Source organism: Carassius gibelio, chromosome A19 (genome assembly GCF_023724105.1).
Source record: "Carassius gibelio isolate Cgi1373 ecotype wild population from Czech Republic chromosome A19, carGib1.2-hapl.c, whole genome shotgun sequence".
In the NCBI taxonomy this organism is placed as follows: domain Eukaryota; kingdom Metazoa; phylum Chordata; class Actinopteri; order Cypriniformes; family Cyprinidae; genus Carassius; species Carassius gibelio.
The window spans coordinates 2,352,501-2,371,809 of record NC_068389.1 but is presented as its reverse complement, the minus strand read 5'-3'; the positions used below and the strand labels follow the sequence as shown (position 1 = coordinate 2,371,809).

The 19,309-nt window shown below is 37.5% G+C and overlaps 5 non-coding genes and 8 pseudogenes across 5 annotated transcripts; all 13 read right to left on the bottom strand.

Moving 5' to 3' along the window:
• Positions 1 to 619: 619 nt before the first annotated feature.
• On the bottom strand, positions 620 to 738 carry LOC127937743 (5S ribosomal RNA). Its single transcript, XR_008148524.1, has one exon. It is a non-coding gene; the product is annotated as a 5S ribosomal RNA (ribosomal RNA).
• A 773-nt stretch (positions 739 to 1,511) lies between these two features.
• Positions 1,512 to 1,630, bottom strand: LOC127937467 (uncharacterized; annotated as a pseudogene).
• A 1,055-nt stretch (positions 1,631 to 2,685) lies between these two features.
• On the bottom strand, positions 2,686 to 2,804 carry LOC127937742 (5S ribosomal RNA). Its single transcript, XR_008148523.1, has one exon. It is a non-coding gene; the product is annotated as a 5S ribosomal RNA (ribosomal RNA).
• A 496-nt stretch (positions 2,805 to 3,300) lies between these two features.
• On the bottom strand, positions 3,301 to 3,419 carry LOC127936891 (uncharacterized; annotated as a pseudogene).
• A 1,204-nt stretch (positions 3,420 to 4,623) lies between these two features.
• LOC127936586 (uncharacterized) lies at positions 4,624 to 4,742 on the bottom strand (annotated as a pseudogene).
• A 1,077-nt stretch (positions 4,743 to 5,819) lies between these two features.
• LOC127937794 (5S ribosomal RNA) lies at positions 5,820 to 5,938 on the bottom strand. Its single transcript, XR_008148572.1, has one exon. It is a non-coding gene; the product is annotated as a 5S ribosomal RNA (ribosomal RNA).
• Positions 5,939 to 6,436: 498 nt separating this feature from the next.
• On the bottom strand, positions 6,437 to 6,555 carry LOC127936859 (uncharacterized; annotated as a pseudogene).
• Positions 6,556 to 7,762: 1,207 nt separating this feature from the next.
• On the bottom strand, positions 7,763 to 7,881 carry LOC127937521 (uncharacterized; annotated as a pseudogene).
• Positions 7,882 to 8,656: 775 nt separating this feature from the next.
• On the bottom strand, positions 8,657 to 8,775 carry LOC127936134 (uncharacterized; annotated as a pseudogene).
• Positions 8,776 to 9,695: 920 nt separating this feature from the next.
• LOC127936370 (uncharacterized) lies at positions 9,696 to 9,814 on the bottom strand (annotated as a pseudogene).
• Positions 9,815 to 10,609: 795 nt separating this feature from the next.
• LOC127937741 (5S ribosomal RNA) lies at positions 10,610 to 10,728 on the bottom strand. The gene has a single exon (XR_008148522.1). It is a non-coding gene; the product is annotated as a 5S ribosomal RNA (ribosomal RNA).
• A 6,711-nt stretch (positions 10,729 to 17,439) lies between these two features.
• LOC127936721 (5S ribosomal RNA) lies at positions 17,440 to 17,558 on the bottom strand. Its single transcript, XR_008148310.1, has one exon. It is a non-coding gene; the product is annotated as a 5S ribosomal RNA (ribosomal RNA).
• Positions 17,559 to 18,484: 926 nt separating this feature from the next.
• LOC127936332 (uncharacterized) lies at positions 18,485 to 18,603 on the bottom strand (annotated as a pseudogene).
• Between the last annotated feature and the right edge of the window lie 706 nt (positions 18,604 to 19,309).

Here is a 19,309-nt window from a genome sequence, read left to right as displayed (position 1 = left end):
TATTTTTTGGCAAATTTATTATATACTAAGTGAAAAAATTCCAAAAGCTTAAAGCACCTGTTATTCCTTGGCGGTCTATCATTCAAGTACTAACCAGACCTTAACCTGCTAAGATTCAGAGATCGGGCATTGACTTCTTCTTTTTTTTTTTTTTTTTGCAAGATTATTATATAATTCGTGAAAAATATCCAAAAATTTAAAGCACCTGGTATTCCCAGGCAGTCTCCCATCCATGTACTAACCTGGCCCAAACCTGCTTATATTCAGAGATCGGGAATTGACTCTATTTTTTGCCAAATTTATTATATACTAAGTGAAAAAATTCCAAAAGCTTAAAGCACCTGGTATTCCTTGGCGGTCTCTCATCCAAGTACTAACCAGACCTAAACCTACTAAGATTCAGAGATCGGGCATTGACTCTTTTTTTTTCTTTTTTTTTTTTTTTGCAAGATTATTATATAATTCGTGAAAAATATCCAAAAATTTAAAGCACCTGATATTCCCAGGCAGTCTCCCATCCATGTACTAACCTGGCGCAAACCTGCTTATATTCAGAGATCGGGCATTGACTCTATTTTTTTGGCAAAATTATTATATACTAAGTGAAAAATTTCAAAAAAGCTTACAGTACCTGGTATTCCCAGGCGGTCTCCCATCCAGGCACTAACCAGGCCCAAACCTGCTTAGCTTCCGAGATCAGACAAGATCGGGCATAGCCAGGCTGGTATGGCCATAAGCGAAGACTGCTGCAAAGAGAAGGCTATTTAAAGATCAGCCAATCTACTCGCCAGTACATTATAAAAGTAGGAAAGAAACCCCAAAAGCTTAAAGCACCTGGTATTCCTAGGCGGTCTCTCATCCAATTACTAACCTGGCCCAAACCTGCTTATATTCAGAGATCGGGCATTGACTCTATTTTTTGCCAAATTTATTATATACTAAGTGAAAAAATTCCAAAAGCTTAAAGCACCTGGTATTCCTTGGCGGTCTCTCATCCAAGTACTAACCAGATCTAAACCTGCTAAGATTCAGAGATCGGGCATTGACTCTTTTTTATTTTGTTGCAAGATTATTATATAATTCGTGAAAAATATCCAAACATTTAAAGCACCTGGTATTCCCAGGCAGTCTCCCATCCATGTACTAACCTGGCGCAAACCTGCTTATATTCAGAGATCGGGCATTGACTCTATTTTTTGGCAAAATTATTATATACTAAGTGAAAAATTTCAAAAGCTTAAAGCACCTGGTATTCCTTGGCGGTCTCTCATCCAAGTACTAACTAGACCTAAACCTGCTAAAATTCAGAGATCGGGCATTGACTCTTTTTTTTTTTTTGCAAGATTATTATATAATTCGTGAAAAATATCCAAACATTTAAAGCACCTGGTATTCCCAGGCAGTCTCCCATCCATGTACTAACCTGGCGCAAACCTGCTTACATTCAGAGATCGGGCATTGACTCTATTTTTTGGCAAAATTATTATATACTAAGTGAAAAATTTCAAAAAAGCTTACAGTACCTGGCATTCCCAGGCGGTCTCCCATCCAGGCACTAACCAGGCACAAACCTGCTTGGCTTACGAGATCAGACAAGATCGGGCATAGCCAGGCTGGTATGGCCATAAGCGAAGACTGCTGCAAAGAGAAGGCTATTTAAAGATCAGCCAATCTACTCGCCAGTACATTATAAAAGTAGGAAAGAAACCCCAAAAGCTTAAAGCACCTGGTATTCCTAGGCGGTCTCTCATCCAAGTACTAACCTGGCCCAAACCTGCTTATATTCAGAGATCGGGCATTGACTCTATTTTTTGCCAAATTTATTATATACTAAGTGAAAAAATTCCAAAAGCTTAAAGCACCTGGTATTCCTTGGCGGTCTCTCATCCAAGTACTAACCAGACCTAAACCTGCTAAGATTCAGAGATCGGGCATTGACTCTTTTTTTTTTTTTTGCAAGATTATTATATAATTCGTGAAAAATATCCAAAAATTTAAAGCACCTGGTATTCCCAGGCAGTCTCCCATCCATGTATTAACCTGGCCTAAACCTGCTTATATTCAGAGATCGGGCATTGACTCTATTTTTTGCCAAATTTATTATATACTAAGTGAAAAAATTCCAAAAGCTTAAAGCACCTGGTATTCCTTGGCGGTCTCTCATCCAAGTACTAACCAGACCTAAACCTGCTAAGATTCAGAGATCAGGCATTGACTGTTTTTTTTTTTTTTGCAAGATTATTATATAATTCGTGAAAAATATCCAAAAATTTAAAGCACCTGGTATTCCCAGGCAGTCTCCCATCCATGTACTAACCTGGCCCAAACCTGCTTATATTCAGAGATCGGGCATTGACTCTATTTTTTGCCAAATTTATTATATACTAAGTGAAAAAATTCCAAAAGCTTAAAGCACCTGGTATTCCTTGGCGGTCTCTCATCCAAGTACTAACCAGACCTAAACCTGCTAAGATTCAGAGATCGGGCATTGACTCTTTTTTTTTTTTTTTTTGCAAGATTATTATATAATTCGTGAAAAATATCCAAAAATTTAAAGCACCTGATATTCCCAGGCAGTCTCCCATCCATGTACTAACCTGGCGCAAACCTGCTTATATTCAGAGATCGGGCATTGACTCTATTTTTTGGCAAAATTATTATATACTAAGTGAAAAATTTCTAAAAAGCTTACAGTACCTGGTATTCCCAGGCGGTCTCCCATCCAGGCACTAACCAGGCCCAAACCTGCTTAGCTTCCGAGATCAGACAAGATCGGGCATAGCCAGGCTGGTATGGCCATAAGCGAAGACTGCTGCAAAGAGAAGGCTATTTAAAGATCAGCCAATCTACTCGCCAGTACATTATAAAAGTAGGAAAGACACCCCAAAATCTTAAAGCACCTGGTATTCCTAGGCGGTCTCTCATCCAATTACTAACCTGGCCCAAACCTGCTTATATTCAGAGATCGGGCATTGACTCTATTTTTTGCCAAATTTATTATATACTAAGTGAAAAAATTCCAAAAGCTTAAAGCACCTGGTATTCCTTGGCGGTCTCTCATCCAAGTACTAACCAGATCTAAACCTGCTAAGATTCAGAGATCGGGCATTGACTCTTTTTTTTTTGTTGCAAGATTATTATATAATTCGTGAAAAATATCCAAAAATTTAAAGCACCTGGTATTCCCAGGCAGTCTCCCATCCATGTACTAACCTGGCGCAAACCTGCTTATATTCAGAGATCGGGCATTGACTCTATTTTTTGGCAAAATTATTATATACTAAGTGAAAAATTTCAAAAAACTTAGAGTACCTGGTATTCCCAGGTGGTCTCCCATCCAGGCACTAACCAGGCCCAAACCTGCTTAGCTTACGAGATCAGACAAGATCGGGCATAGCCAGGCTGGTATGGCCATAAGCGAAGACTGCTGCAAAGAGAAGCCTATTTAAAGACCAGCCAATCTACTCGCCAGTACATTATAAGAGTAGGAAAGAAACCCCAAAAGCTTAAAGCACCTGGTATTCCCAGGCGGTCTCTCATCCAAGTACTAACAAGACCTAAACCTGCTAAGATTCAGAGATCGGGCATTGACTCTATTTTTTTTTTTTTTGCAAGATTATTATATAATTTGTGAAAAATATCCAAAAATTTAAAGCACCTGGTATTCCCAGGCAGTCTCCCATCCATGTACTAACCTGGCCCAAACCTGCTTATATTCAGAGATCGGGCACTGACTCTATTTTTTGCCAAATTTATTATATACTAAGTGAAAAAATTCCAAAAGCTTAAAGCACCTGGTATTCCTTGGCGGTCTCTCATCCAAGTACTAACCAGACCTAAACCTGCTAAGATTCAGAGATCGGGCATTGACTCTTTTTTTTTTTTTTTTTTGCCAGATTATTATATAATTCGTGAAAAATATCCAAAAATTTAAAGCACCTGGTATTCCCAGGCAGTCTCCCATCAATGTACTAACCTGGCCCAAACCTGCTTATATTCAGAGATCGGGCATTGACTCTATTTTTTGCCAAATTTATTATATACTAAGTGAAAAAATTCCAAAAGCTTAAAGCACCTGGTATTCCTTGGCGGTCTCTCATCCAAGTACTAACCAGACCTAAACCTGCTAAGATTCAGAGATCGGGCATTGACTCTTTTTTTTTTTTTTTTTTGCCAGATTATTATATAATTCGTGAAAAATATCCAAAAATTTAAAGCACCTGGTATTCCCAGGCAGTCTCCCATCCATGTACTAACCTGGCCCAAACCTGCTTATATTCAGAGATCGGGCATTGACTCTATTTTTTGCCAAATTTATTATATACTAAGTGAAAAAATTCCAAAAGCTTAAAGCACCTGGTATTCCTTGGCGGTCTCTCATCCAAGTACTAACCAGACCTAAACCTGCTAAGATTCAGAGATCGGGCATTGACTCTTTTTTTTTTTTTTTGCAAGATTATTATATAATTCATGAAAAATATCCAAACATTTAAAGCACCTGGTATTCCCAGGCAGTCTCCCATCCATGTACTAACCTGGCGCAAACCTGCTTATATTCAGAGATCGGGCATTGACTCTATTTTTTGGCAAAATTATTATATACTAAGTGAAAAATTTCAAAAAAGCTTAGAGTACCTGGTATTCCCAGGCGGTCTCCCATCCAGGCACTAACCAGGCCCAAACCTGCTTAGCTTACGAGATCAGACAAGATCGGGCATAGCCAGGCTGGTATGGCCATAAGCGAAGACTGCTGCAAAGAGAAGGCTATTTAAAGATCAGCCAATCTACTCGCCAGTACATTATAAAAGTAGGAAAGAAACCCCAAAAGCTTAAAGCACCTGGTATTCCTAGGCGGTCTCTCATCCAAGTACTAACCTGGCCCAAACCTGCTTATATTCAGAGATCGGGCATTGACACTATTTTTTGGCAAATTTATTATATACTAAGTGAAAAAATTCCAAAAGCTTAAAGCACCTGGTATTCCTTGGCGGTCTATCATTCAAGTACTAACCAGACCTTAACCTGCTAAGATTCAGAGATCGGGCATTGACTTCTTCTTTTTTTTTTTTTTTTGCAAGATTATTATATAATTCGTGAAAAATATCCAAAAATTTAAAGCACCTGGTATTCCCAGGCAGTCTCCCATCCATGTACTAACCTGGCCCAAACCTGCTTATATTCAGAGATCGGGCATTGACTCTATTTTTTGCCAAATTTATTATATACTAAGTGAAAAAATTCCAAAAGCTTAAAGCACCTGGTATTCCTTGGCGGTCTCTCATCCAAGTACTAACCAGACCTAAACCTGCTAAGATTCAGAGATCGGGCATTGACTCTTTTTTTTTTTTTTTTTTTTTGCAAGATTATTATATAATTCGTGAAAAATATCCAAAAATTTAAAGCACCTGGTATTCCCAGGCAGTCTCCCATCCATGTACTAACCTGGCCCAAACCTGCTTATATTCAGAGATCGGGAATTGACTCTATTTTTTGCCAAATTTATTATATACTAAGTGAAAAAATTCCAAAAGCTTAAAGCACCTGGTATTCCTTGGCGGTCTCTCATCCAAGTACTAACCAGACCTAAACCTACTAAGATTCAGAGATCGGGCATTGACTCTTTTTTTTTCTTTTTTTTTTTTTTTGCAAGATTATTATATAATTCGTGAAAAATATCCAAAAATTTAAAGCACCTGATATTCCCAGGCAGTCTCCCATCCATGTACTAACCTGGCGCAAACCTGCTTATATTCAGAGATCGGGCATTGACTCTATTTTTTTGGCAAAATTATTATATACTAAGTGAAAAATTTCAAAAAAGCTTACAGTACCTGGTATTCCCACGCGGTCTCCCATCCAGGCACTAACCAGGCCCAAACCTGCTTAGCTTCCGAGATCAGACAAGATCGGGCATAGCCAGGCTGGTATGGCCATAAGCGAAGACTGCTGCAAAGAGAAGGCTATTTAAAGATCAGCCAATCTACTCGCCAGTACATTATAAAAGTAGGAAAGAAACCCCAAAAGCTTAAAGCACCTGGTATTCCTAGGCGGTCTCTCATCCAATTACTAACCTGGCCCAAACCTGCTTATATTCAGAGATCGGGCATTGACTCTATTTTTTGCCAAATTTATTATATACTAAGTGAAAAAATTCCAAAAGCTTAAAGCACCTGGTATTCCTTGGCGGTCTCTCATCCAAGTACTAACCAGATCTAAACCTGCTAAGATTCAGAGATCGGGCATTGACTCTTTTTTATTTTGTTGCAAGATTATTATATAATTCATGAAAAATATCCAAACATTTAAAGCACCTGGTATTCCCCGGCAGTCTCCCATCCATGTACTAACCTGGCGCAAACCTGCTTATATTCAGAGATCGGGCATTGACTCTATTTTTTGGCAAAATTATTATATACTAAGTGAAAAATTTCAAAAAAGCTTAGAGTACCTGGTATTCCCAGGCGGTCTCCCATCCAGGCACTAACCAGGCCCGAACCTGCTTAGCTTACGAGATCAGACAAGATCGGGCATAGCCAGGCTGGTATGGCCATAAGCGAAGACTGCTGCAAAGAGAAGGCTATTTAAAGATCAGCCAATCTACTCGCCAGTACATTATAAAAGTAGGAAAGAAACCCCAAAAGCTTAAAGCACCTGGTATTCCTAGGCGGTCTCTCATCCAAGTACTAACCTGGCCCAAACCTGCTTATATTCAGAGATCGGGCATTGACTCTATTTCTTGGCAAATTTATTATATACTAAGTGAAAAAATTCCAAAAGCTTAAAGCACCTGGTATTCCTTGGCGGTCTCTCATCCAAGTACTAACCAGACCTAAACCTGCTAAGATTCAGAGATCGGGCATTGACTCTTTTTTTTTTTTTTTTTTTTTTGCAAGATTATTATATAATTCGTGAAAAATATCCAAAAATTTAAAGCACCTGGTATTCCCAGGCAGTCTCCCATCCATGTACTAACCTGGCCCAAACCTGCTTATATTCAGAGATCGGGCATTGACTCTATTTTTTGCCAAATTTATTATATACTAAGTGAAAAAATTCCAAAAGCTTAAAGCACCTGGTATTCCCAGGCAGTCTCCCATCCATGTACTAACCTGGCCCAAACCTGCTTATATTCAGAGATCGGGCATTGACTCTATTTTTTGCCAAATGTATTATATACTAAGTGAAAAAATTCCAAAAGCTTAAAGCACCTGGTATTCCTTGGCGGTCTCTCATCCAAGTACTAACCAGACCTTAACCTGCTAAGATTCAGAGATCGGGCATTGACTTCTTCTTTTTTTTTTTTTTTTTTTGCAAGATTATTATATAATTCGTGAAAAATATCCAAAAATTTAAAGCACTTGGTATTCCCAGGCAGTCTCCCATCCATGTACTAACCTTGCCCAAACCTGCTTATATTCAGAGATCGGGCATTGACTCTATTTTTTGCCAAATTTATTATATACTAAGTGAAAAAAATTCCAAAAGCTTAAAGCACCTGGTATTCCTTGGCGGTCTCTCATCCAAGTACTAACCAGATCTAAACCTACTAAGATTCAGAGATCGGGCATTGACTCTTTTTTTTTTTTGTGGCAAGATTATTATATAATTCGTGAAAAATATCCAAACATTTAAAGCACCTGGTATTCCCAGGCAGTCTCCCATCCATGTACTAACCTGGCGCAAACCTGCTTATATTCAGAGATCGGGCATTGACTCTATTTTTTGGCAAAATTATTATATACTAAGTGAAAAATTTCAAAAAAGCTTAGAGTACCTGGTATTGCCAGGCGGTCTCCCATCCAGGCACTAACCAGGCCCAAACCTGCTTAGCTTACGAGATCAGACAAGATCGGGCATAGCCAGGCTGGTATGGCCATAAGCGAAGACTGCTGCAAAGAGAAGGCTATTTAAAGATCAGCCAATCTACTCGCCAGTACATTATAAAAGTAGGAAAGAAACCCCAAAAGCTTAAAGCACCTGGTATTCCTAGGCGGTCTCTCATCCAATTACTAACCTGGCCCAAACCTGCTTATATTCAGAGATCGGGCATTGACTCTATTTTTTGCCAAATTTATTATATACTAAGTGAAAAAATTCCAAAAGCTTAAAGCACATGGTATTCCTTGGCGGTCTCTCATCCAAATACTAACCAGATCTAAACCTACTAAGATTCAGAGATCGGGCATTGACTCTTTTTTATTTTGTTGCAAGATTATTATATAATTCGTGAAAAATATCCAAAAATTTAAAGCACCTGGTATTCCCAGGCAGTCTCCCATCCATGTACTAACCTGGCCCAAACCTGCTTATATTCAGAGATCGGGCATTGACTCTATTTTTTGCCAAATTTATTATATACTAAGTGAAAAAAATTCCAAAAGCTTAAAGCACCTGGTATTTCTTGGCGGTCTCTCATCCAAGTACTAACCAGACCTAAACCTACTAAGATTCAGAGATCGGACATTGACTCTTTTTTTTTTGTTGCAAGATTATTATATAATTCGTGAAAAATATCCAAACATTTAAAGCACCTGGTATTCCCAGGCAGTCTCCCATCCATGTACTAACCTGGCGCAAACCTGCTTATATTCAGAGATCGGGCATTGACTCTATTTTTTGGCAAAATTATTATATACTAAGTGAAAAATTTCAAAAAAGCTTAGAGCACCTGGTATTCCCAGGCGGTCTCCCATCCAGGCACTAACCAGGCCCAAACCTGCTTAGCTTACGAGATCAGACAAGATCGGGCATAGCCAGGCTGGTATGGCCATAAGCGAAGACTGCTGCAAAGAGAAGGCTATTTAAAGATCAGCCAATCTACTCGCCAGTACATTATAAAAGTAGGAAAGAAACCCCAAAAGCTTAAAGCACCTGGTATTCCTAGGCGGTCTCTCATCCAAGTACTAACCTGGCCCAAACCTGCTTATATTCAGAGATCGGGCATTGACTCTATTTTTTGGCAAATTTATTATATACTAAGTGAAAAAATTCCAAAAGCTTAAAGCACCTGGTATTCCTTGGCGGTCTCTCATCCAAGTACTAACCAGACCTAAACCTGCTAAGATTCAGAGATCGGGCATTGACTTCTTTTTTTTTTTTTTTTTTTTTACAAGATTATTATATATTTCCTGAAAAATATCCAAAAATTTAAAGCACCTGGTATTCCCAGGCAGTCTCCCATCCATGTACTAACCTGGCCCAAACCTGCTTATATTCAGAGATCGGGCATTGACTCAATTTTTTGCCAAATTTATTATATGCTAAGTGAAAAAATTCCAAAAGCTTAAAGCACCTGGTATTCCCAGGCAGTCTCCCATCCATGTACTAACCTGGCCCAAACCTGCTTATATTCAGAGATCGGGCATTGACTCTATTTTTTGCCAAATTTATTATATACTAAGTGAAAAAATTCCAAAAGCTTAAAGCACCTGATATTCCTTGGCGGTCTCTCATCCAAGTACTAACCAGACCTAAACCTGCTAAGATTCAGAGATCGGGCATTGACTCTTTTTTTTTTTTTTTGCAAGATTATTATATAATTCATGAAAAATATCCAAACATTTAAAGCACCTGGTATTCCCAGGCAGTCTCACATCCATGTACTAACCTGGCGCAAACTTGCTTATATTCAGAGATCGGGCATTGACTCTATTTTTTGGCAAAATTATTATATACTAAGTGAAAAATTTCAAAAAAGCTTACAGTACCTGGTATTCCCAGGCGGTCTCCCATCCAGGCACTAACCAGGACCAAACCTGCTTAGCTTACGAGATCAGACAAGATCGGGCATAGCCAGGCTGGTATGGCCATAAGCGAAGACTGCTGCAAAGAGAAGGCTATTTAAAGATCAGCCAATCTACTCGCCAGTACATTATAAAAGTAGGAAAGAAACCCCAAAAGCTTAAAGCACCTGGTATTTCTAGGCGGTCTCTCATCCAAGTACTAACCTGGCCCAAACCTGCTTATATTCAGAGATCGGGCATTGACTCTATTTTTTGGCAAATTTATTATATACTAAGTGAAAAAATTCCAAAAGCTTAAAGCACCTGTTATTCCTTGGCGGTCTATCATTCAAGTACTAACCAGACCTTAACCTGCTAAGATTCAGAGATCGGGCATTGACTTCTTCTTTTTTTTTTTTTTTTGCAAGATTATTATATAATTCGTGAAAAATATCCAAAAATTTAAAGCACCTGGTATTCCCAGGCAGTCTCCCATCCATGTACTAACCTGGCCCAAACCTGCTTATATTCAGAGATCGGGCATTGACTCTATTTTTTGCCAAATTTATTATATAAAAAGTGAAAAAATTCCAAAAGCTTAAAGCACCTGGTATTCCTTGGCGGTCTCTCATCCAAGTACTAACCAGACCTAAACCTACTAAGATTCAGAGATCGGGCATTGACTCTTTTTTTTTTCTTTTTTTTTTTTTTTTTGCAAGATTATTATATAATTCGTGAAAAATATCCAAAAATTTAAAGCACCTGATATTCCCAGGCAGTCTCCCATCCATGTACTAACCTGGCGCAAACCTGCTTATATTCAGAGATTGGGCATTGACTCTATTTTTTGGCAAAATTATTATATACTAAGTGAAAAATTTCAAAAAAGCTTACAGTACCTGGTATTCCCAGGCGGTCTCCCATCCAGGCACTAACCAGGCCCAAACCTGCTTAGCTTCCGAGATCAGACAAGATCGGGCATAGCCAGGCTGGTATGGCCATAAGCGAAGACTGCTGCAAAGAGAAGGCTATTTAAAGATCAGCCAATCTACTCGCCAGTACATTATAAAAGTAGGAAAGAAACCCCAAAAGCTTAAAGCACCTGGTATTCCTAGGCGGTCTTTCATCCAATTACTAACCTGGCCCAAACCTGCTTATATTCAGAGATCGGGCATTGACTCTATTTTTTGCCAAATTTATTATATACTAAGTGAAAAAATTCCAAAAGCTTAAAGCACCTGGTATTCCTTGGCGGACTCTCATCCAAGTACTAACCAGACCTAAACCTGCTAAGATTCAGAGATCGGGCATTGACTCTTTTTTTTTTTTTTTTTTTTTTTTTTTTGCAAGATTATTATATAATTCATGAAAAATATCCAAACATTTAAAGCACCTGGTATTCCCAGGCAGTCTCCCATCCATGTACTAACCTGGCGCAAACCTGCTTATATTCAGAGATCGGGCATTGACTCTATTTTTTGGCAAAATTATTATATACTAAGTGAAAAATTTCAAAAAAGCTTAGAGTACCTGGTATTCCCAGGCGGTCTCCCATCCAGGCACTAACCAGGCCCAAACCTGCTTAGCTTACGAGATCAGACAAGATTTTTTTTTTTTTTTTTTATTATAAAAAATTTACATTCATTTAATTTGTTTCATACAGTTACAATCCATGACATTATTATTCATATTTCCCCCATAGCCAGTTTACACCATTTTCTTTCATTTCCAACATTGGATTCCCTCTTACAATCATTTCTATAAAATCATCCTCTTTGTTTTCCATTGAGAAATAATTCCATAACAGTCTCACAGAGTATTCCATCCTGTTTTTAAAGATTATCCACACATCAACATTTTTCCCATCATATTTCGCCATGTTTCTTCTCAACCATATTACATACTTTGCTATTGTTACACATAAATTAAAGGTATACATATTACAGTCATTATGACCAAATAAAAACATTGTTTCCCACTTCTTTTGGTCCTCATCATACTTCCCCTCCAAAATTTCTTTTGCAATTTCCTTCATTTTTCTCATAAAATCATCTAACCTTTCACAATAAAAAAACAGATGTAACAGTCCTTCCTTTTCTTTCATACACACTTTACACTTTGCATCATTTTGAATTCCTATTTTATGTAATCTCATCTCTGTTAATATACAATTGTGTCTCAATAAATAATTAAAATTCTCTAAAATTGGTTCCATATATTTCAACCTCACGTTTCCCCAAATTTCATTTTCATTTAAGTCATCATATCTTTCTTTCCAGTAGTTCAAAGCTACTGGTTTTGTAAAAGCGATAGACCTAAAAATACTATACACATTCCTTACTTTGCATAAATTAAAATGAACGTTTTCCCCATTTAACCTTTTAAAAAATACATCTGGAAATTCATTCTCATCCCCACTCTCATAGTTTTCAATTCTTTCAATCCAGTCCTTTGGTATCGCTTTCTTTAAATCCTCATATTGTCCTTCTAACTTCCTTCTCCACGCCCTTTTGCCCCCCTCTCTCAATGCATCCACAACTGCCTGTAAAGGTACATAACCCTCTATCACCTCATACAATAGATCTTTTATTTGTCTCAAACCACAATCCCACCATTCTTTATAATACATGACCTTACCGTCCCTTATGATATTCGGATTTAAAAACAATGGTTGTTCTAAAAGCTGGGCCCTTCCTTTAGGTAAAATCAGTACATTTTCTAAAAATTCCCCCCATGATTCCAAAATCTCCACATAAAAACATGGCAGACCTTTTAACATCCAGCTTTTCATTTTCATCCATAAAACATTACATCCCATATTACATTTTTCCAGGTAATATTCCATGACTCTTTTCCAAATTACATCACTTTTGCTCTCTAGAAACTTCTGAACTGTTTTAATTCTCAGCGTTCTCATTCTTAAAAATGGATCTAAAAGTCCCAATCCTCCCTCCTTTATGTTTCCAAGTAATGTATCATATGCAATCTTAGCCCTTCCATTTCCCCATAAAAACTTTAAAACCAATTCTTTCATTTTTTTGTAGTACAGATGAGGCAATGGGGTTACTCCCAACACATACCAGACTTTCGACAGCATCAATGAATTTATAATTAAAACTTTCCCCCTTAGCTTTAAATCTCTAATTTGCCAAAATCTCAGTCTTTTTCCAATTCCATTTAAAACACCTTCCCAATTCAAAGTGTCTGCCTTATTAGAATCAATACCAACCCACAACCCCAAAATCTTGATGTGCTGCATTTCCTCCTTGAATTGTATATGCTGCGGTATTTCCTCTACTCTGCCAATCCTCATACACACACTTTTCCCCACATTTACTTTGGCTCCCGACCCTTTACAATATCTTTCTAAAATCCCCATTGCCCTATCAATACTTTGGATGTCTTCTACCAACAAGGTTGTATCATCTGCATACTGATACACTGCTTCTCTTTGGAAATGGTTCTTTATTTGTATTCCTTTGATTTCTCTGTCTGCCTTAATAGCCAAACCAAGTGGCTCGGCTACCAGAGAGTAAAGTAAGGCAGACAGTGGGCATCCTTGCCTGATCGACCTTGTTGGTTGAAAACAATCCGTTAAAAAACCATTGCATTTTATGCATGTTAACACATCTGAGTAAAAAATCCAAATCCATTTTCTAAAATTTTCTCCAAAACCAAAAGCCTTAAGAACATCAAATAAAAACTCATGCTCTACCCTGTCAAATGCCTTTTCTAAATCCAGACTTATTAAAAATCCCCCCTTTCCCTTCTCCTTCATATAATAAATTGTGTCTCTTATACTTTTAACCACATCTACTATATCTCTTCCTTGCACCCCGTATGCCTGTGTTGTTTTTATTATTTTTGGTAAAACCTTTTTTAATCTGTTTGCTAATACTTTTGCTAATATTTTAAAATCTGTATTCAACATGGATATAGGTCTAAAATTTTTAAGATCTTTTGGATTACCGCTTTTTTTGTAAATCATTTTTACCATGCCGATCTTCATTTTTTCACTCAACACCCCCTTCTTGAAAATTTCTTCAAAAACTTCTTTTAAAATTGGCACTAACATTTCTCTAAAAGTTTTATAAAATTCATTAGTCAAACCATCCACACCAGGGCTCTTTCCAGGTTTTAACTGTTGAATTGCAATATCTATTTCTTCTTCCTTAATTTCTTCATCACACAAAATCCTGTCCTCACCTGTTAACTTAGATTTAATTTGTTTAATCAAAAACTCCTCATCATTTTTTCCTATACCTTGTCCCTTAAACATGTCCATGTAATATTGCTTTACTGTTTTCAAAATTTCTTTAGTTTCTGTTTCTATTTCCCCTTTTTTATTTAAGACTTCTTTCAATAGATCAGCCTTCTGCCTATTTTGTTCTAAATTAAAGAAAAATTTTGTGCATCTTTCTCCCTCTACTGCATATTTTGCTTTACTTCTTATAATTGCACCCTTACATTTTTCCTCTTCTAATATCTTTAATTTATCTTGTAGCATTATTATTTTTTCAATTTCCTCTTTTCCATTGCTTTCTGACACTTTACTTAACTCATTATTCAGGAGTTTGGTTAATTCGGTTTCCTTCTGTCTTTCTAATTTTCTGACATTTTTGCTGTATTCTATTGAAAATGTCTTTATTTCCCACTTAACACTATCCCACCATACTCTTTTCTCTTCCCTATACATTCTATTAATTTTGCTTTCTTCCACAATCCCTTTAATACTTTCCTGATATGCATTACTCTTTAAAATCTTTGCATTTAAAACCCACACTCCCCCTCCCCTTTTCACACTTGAAGAATCTAATGTTAAAAATAAGAGAGAATGATCACTAAGACCAACTCGTTTATAATAAACATTAGTAATATTCCCTTGCATTTCCTCTGTACATAAAATATAATCAATCCTACTTTGTTTCAGTTCTTTTAAAACAAATTGTCTTCTTGAAAATTGTCTACTCGTTCTATTTCTTTCTCTCCACACATCAATCAATTTAAAATCCCCCATCAGTTTGTTCAACTCCTCCCTTCCCTTATCAGTCTTAAAAACCATATTACTTGCTAAGTCTAATTCTGTAAAAACAGTATTAAAATCCCCCATTAAAATCACCCTTTCATTAATTCTTACATTTGCAGATATTGTTTTAAAAAATTCCACCTTTTGCTTTTCTTCATTTGGAGCATGTATGTTACATATTGTACATCTCTCATTTCCTTTTTCTATTTCAACAGCTAAACATTTCCCTGCTCCATCATTAAACACCACACTTTCTTTTTCACACACCTCTCTTCTTATTAAAATAGCAACCCCTTTCCCAGTTTTCTCTGTACCATTATTACAATGTATATTCCCATCCCATACATTTTCAAACCTTTTAACACAATAATTTTTCCAATTCGTTTCTTGTAATACAAATACATCCACCCCTCTACATAATTCCCTCATATTTTCAAATTTCTCCACATCCATTAAACCTCGTGCATTAAATGAAACAACTCTTAAAAACATAAAAACAATATAAAATAAATAATTAAAACATTTCATTTTTTTTTCAGTCATGCTCCATATCTCTCAGTACATCAAATCTGTTCTCACAACCCTCCTTGTCTTTTAATATTCCTTGCCTTAAAAATCTTTTCTTTGCAATGTCTATATTGGGTGTTACCTTTAAAGTTCTTCTTCTTTGTATTCCTTCTCGTTCTTTCCTACGTTTCTCTTCTCCTTTTCTCTCCATTCTCCTCTCCTGATAACCTTCCTCGTCGTTTTGTTGTTCCCCATGTTCCTCGCTCATATCCATAGTCTTTTGCACAGTCCATTGAGATGTTGTTATTTCTCCATCTAGTTCTTTCTTCTTTTCTCCTGTGTCCCCCTGATGTTCTTTCTCTCCATTGTCCTCTCTCAGTCCACAGTGTTTCTCTTCTCCTTTTATCTCCATTCTCCCCTCCTGATAACCTTCCTCATTGTTTTTTTGTTCCTCCTGTTCTTTGCTTATTTCCATGGTCCTTTGCACCGTCCCTTGTGATATTGTTTTTTCTCCATCATTTTCTTTTTCCTCTCCTCCTGTGTCTGCTTGATGTTCTTCCTCTTCATTTTCCTCTCCCAGTCCACAATCTTCCATCTCCTTGTTTAAAACATTGTCCATCTCGGTTTCCCTCTGCTTTTGCCCACCCACATTAACAACCATATCTGTTTCTTGTTCACTACTATTTTCTCCCTCCCCCATCCAACATTCGCACCTCACCAACACTTTCCTACATTCCGGGCACTTCACTGCATTGCAGCTTCTTGCCAAGTGCCCCTGCTCTTTGCACTGGTAACAAATAAAGTCCGGGCAATCTTTAAATACATGTCCTGGATCCATACACAATCTACAGGTTTTCACCTGCCGATCGTGTATAATCTGAAAGTACTGTGTGCCCTCAGCAGTCTCAAACTTGCTGCTATATGGTAGAGATACAACTTCCTTTGGGAACCTGACCTTTACATATCTCGTACCATCTGCTATTTCAGTACCCGGATATGTTCTTCTCTTAATGTTGGTTGAGGGAGTTACACCCCATGCCTCCAATTTATCTAATATATCCTGGTCATCAACATATGCAGGCAAATGCATAAAAGAAACAACATATTCTCTTACTTGTAGCTTTCTAATCTCACAAAATTGTTGCCTGATTCTTAGTCCATCCTCTAGCTTTTCACACTCCTCCTCATTTGATAATGTGATCTCGAATTCTTTGCCTTGTCTTGGTCTTATCGCCAAAATCTTTCCTCCTCCAATTTTTTCATTCACTTCTTTGATAATATCCTGCACCGATCCATCTCTCACCTCTGCCAGATCCACAATTACAGTTGCTTCCTTTGAATAAATAATCATTTTCTTTGCCTCGTTGTATCCAAGCCGTTGTCCTGTAGTGTTTTCCGTGTCAAAGTCCCTGCGTCTTTCTCCTGCCATTTCATTTCCATGTAATCAGTCCAATTTTGAAAAAATAACAAAACAAAACCTCCAAAAATAAAAATCCTCCCCAGACAGCCTAGGCTGCTGGGAAGTGTTTGAACTTAAAAACAAAACAAAACAGAAAAACAGAAAAAAAGCTAACTTTAAACAAAAAATGGGTTTACAAACAACAATGGTGAGCCTACTCTCACCCACTACTGCCACCTCACTTCCTGCTAGCACTCTAGCGTTGCCAGGTTGGTATGGCCGTAAGCGAAGACTGCTGCAAAGAGAATGCTATTTAAAGATCAGCCAATCTACTCGCCAGTACATTATATAAGTAGGAAAGAAAACCCAAAAGCTTAAAGCACCTAGTATTCCTAGGCGGTCTCTCATCCAAGTACTAACCAGACCGAAACCTGCTAAAATTTAGAGATCGGGCATTGACTCTATTTTTTGCCAAATTTATTATATACTAAGTGAAAAAATTCCAAAAGCGTTAAGCACCTGGTATTCCTAGGCGGTCTTTCAACCAAGTACTAACCAGACCTAAACCTGCTAAGATTCATAGATCGGGCATTGACTCTTTTTTTTTTTTTTGCAAGATTATTATATAATTCGTGAAAAATATCCAAAAATTTAAAGCACCTGGTATTCCCAGGCAGTCTCCCATCCATGTACTAACCTGGCCCAAACCTGCTTATATTCAGAGATCGGGCATTGACTCTATTTTTTGGCAAAATTATTATATACTAAGTGAAAAATTTCCAAAAAGCTTACAGTACCTGGTATTCCCAGGCGGTCTCCCATCCAAGTACTAACCAGGCCCAAACCTGCTTAACTTCCGAGATCAGACGAGATCGGGCATAGCCAGGCTGGTATGGCCGTAAGCGAAGACTGCTGCAAAGAGAAGGCTATTTAAAGATCAGCCAATCTACTCGCCAGTACATTATATAAGTAGGAAAGAAAACCCAAAAGCTTAAAGCACCTGGTATTCCTTGGCGGTCTCTCATCCAAGTACTAAATAGACCTAAACCTGCTAAAATTCAGAGATCGGGCATTGACTCTTTTTTTTTTTTTTTGCAAGATTATTATATAATTTGTGAAAAATATCCAAAAATTTAAAGCACCTGGTATTCCCAGGCAGTCTCCCATCCATGTACTAACCTGGCCCAAACCTGCTTATATTCAGAGATCGGGCATTGACTCTATTTTTGGCCAAATTTATTATATACTAAGTGAAAAAATGCCAAAAGCTTAAAGCACCTGGTATTCCTTGGCGGTCTCTCATTCAAGTACTAACCAGACCTTAACCTGCTAAGATTCAGAGATCAGGCATTGACTCTTTTTTTTTTTTTTTGCAAGATTATTATATAATTCGTGAAAAATATCCAAAAATTTAAAGCACCTGGTATTCCCAGGCAGTCTCCCATCCATGTACTAACCTGGCCCAAACCTGCTTATATTCAGAGATCGGGCATTGACTCTATATTTTGCCAAATTTATTATATACTAAGTGAAAAAATTCCAAAAGCTTAAAGCACCTGGTATTCCTTGGCGGTCTCTCATCCAAGTACTAACCAGACCTAAACCTGCTAAGATTCAGAGATCGGGCATTGACTCTTTTTTTTTTTTTTTTTTTTTTGCAAGATTATTATATAATTCGTGAAAAATATCCAAAAATTTAAAGCACCTGATATTCCCAGGCAGTCTCCCATCCATGTACTAACCTGGCGCAAACCTGCTTATATTCAGAGATCGGGCATTGACTCTATTTTTTGGCAAAATTATTATATACTAAGTGAAAAATTTCAAAATAACTTAGAGTACCTGGCATTCCCAGGCGGTCTCCCATCCAGGCACTAACCAGGCCCAAACCTGCTTAGCTTCCGAGATCAGACAAGATCGGGCATAGCCAGGCTGGTATGGCCATAAGCGAAGACTGCTGCAAAGAGAAGGCTATTTAAAGATCAGCCAATCTACTCGCCAGTACATTATAAAAGTAGGAAAGAAACCCCAAAAGCTTAAAGCACCTGGTATTCCTAGGCGGTCTCTCATCCAAGTACTAACCTGGCCCAAACCTGCTTATATTCAGAGATCGGGCATTGACTCTATTTTTTGCCAAATTTATTATATACTAAGTGAAAAAATTCCAAAAGCTTAAAGCACCTGGTATTCCTTGGCGGTCTATCATTCAAGTACTAACCAGACCTTAACCTGCTAAGATTCAGAGATCGGGCATTGACTCTATTTTTTTTTTTTTTGCAAGATTATTATATAATTTGTGAAAAATATCCAAAAATTTAAAGCACCTGGTATTCCCAGGCAGTCTCCCATCCATGTACTAACCTGGCCCAAACCTGCTTATATTCAGAGATCGGGCATTGACTCTATTTTTTGCCAAATTTATTATATACTAAGTGAAAAAATTCCAAAAGCTTAAAGCACCTGGTATTCCTTGGCGGTCTCTCATCCAAGTACTAACCAGACCTAAACCTGCTAAGATTCAGAGATCGGGCATTGACTCTTTTTTTTTTTTTTTTTTTTGCAAGATTATTATATAATTCGTGAAAAATATCCAAAAATTTAAAGCACCTGATATTCCCAGGCAGTCTCCCATCCATGTACTAACCTGGCGCAAAC